Source organism: Glossina fuscipes, unplaced genomic scaffold (genome assembly GCF_014805625.2).
Source record: "Glossina fuscipes isolate IAEA_lab_2018 unplaced genomic scaffold, Yale_Gfus_2 88269, whole genome shotgun sequence".
Lineage (NCBI taxonomy): Eukaryota > Metazoa > Arthropoda > Insecta > Diptera > Glossinidae > Glossina > Glossina fuscipes.
In genome coordinates, this window is record NW_024004932.1 from 1 (window position 1) to 1440 (window position 1440).

General features: G+C 27.2%; 1 long non-coding RNA gene across 1 annotated transcript; it reads right to left on the bottom strand.

Moving 5' to 3' along the window:
* On the bottom strand, positions 1-234 carry LOC119644093. Its single transcript, XR_005248475.1, has 2 exons — positions 143-234; positions 1-67 (listed from the first exon to the last, which is right to left on the bottom strand). It is a non-coding gene; the product is annotated as an uncharacterized LOC119644093 (long non-coding RNA).
* Positions 235-1440: the final 1206 nt, after the last annotated feature.

Sequence of the window (1440 nt, forward strand, 5' to 3'; positions counted from 1 at the left end):
TGAGCCATTGGGGCCAATGATAACGTTTAAATATTCTGATGGTGTGAAGATGCATTCTGAGTATGTCCTGTAAAGATTTACAAATAAATTAATGATTACATGTTATATTTCTAGGAACTGTCCAAGAGTTAAATACACATACACGAAATCTTTGCAATATACACTTTTTATTTTCCCAAAATTGGACATTTTCGCAAAACTAATTTTTAAAAAGATGAAGTAATTGAATTTTATAATAATAAAATACTAAATATACGCCGCCATTTTACTCGCTGCCAACGCTGTCAACGCTGCCAACCCTCTCAACTGCTTTTTCTGTCAGTATACAATTGAATGCTTTGATAGAACGTGAAATTAACAAAACAAATAGAATGAGATATCAAAACGCTTTTATATGCAAACAACTTATGACAATTGTACACAAACAATTTTTTTTCTGCTCTTATTCAATTTGAAAATATTAACTTGTATATTATTAAGCTGTGATTTTAGATTTTTGTTTGGTTATCATAAAAATCACTATGTTTGCATATTTTTTAACAATTAGTGTAAGTTATTGTAGACAATGTTTTTTGGAGAGGAATTTGTTTACAGAAAAATTTTTCACATTTATATTTAATTTTACAATAATAAGTCAACAAGTTTTATATACACATGTTCGTCCACTACGATTAATTTATAACATATCGATATCGTGTTATATGAAACTTTTTGATTCCTGTATTTAAGCAAAAATATAATATAGTTTAAGCTTAGATATAACATAAATCAAAAAAATGTATATCGTGTTTTATCGGAACCTTATTCGCGTTGACTCCAAGCCGTGTTGTAGGATACCTTCAAATAAAGTAGATCAATGCAATGCGTACCGTGTTATATCGAAACCAAACCTTAAATGGTTGAACTTTCGTCATTTATTTAATTTTTTTTTAATTTTGTTTCAGAACATTGATAACACAGGCGCTTAGTTAAAATCGTTTCATAATGGTTGTTTTTTGTTTGTCATCAATGAGTTGTTCATAATTTTCACGAAGAAAATTTCTTTTTAGATTTTTTCTTTTAATTTATTGGTTTATAACTTCAAGTGTCCCGTTCTTTCCATTCTGTTCTCATATCAAATTTGTACTTGGTTTGTGTCCAAAATCATAAATATTGTATATTGATTGCATTGATGAATACAATTTCATATATCGTAGAAAACGGCAAACATTTTTATTCCATATGCTTTGGGAAATGTGTCCGATGCTGCCATTTTCAAAAATTCTTCAAAAAAGAAATTATTTTTTATTAATATTTATATGCACAGTAGCTCAATAAAGTCTGCATACAGACTGAGAAATTACGCTTTCTATTATTAATATCTGCATTTGTGCGTTGAGAATCAAAAAAATATATTTCTTACAAAACAAAAATTTATATTAAATAAAAATTAATTTTTTT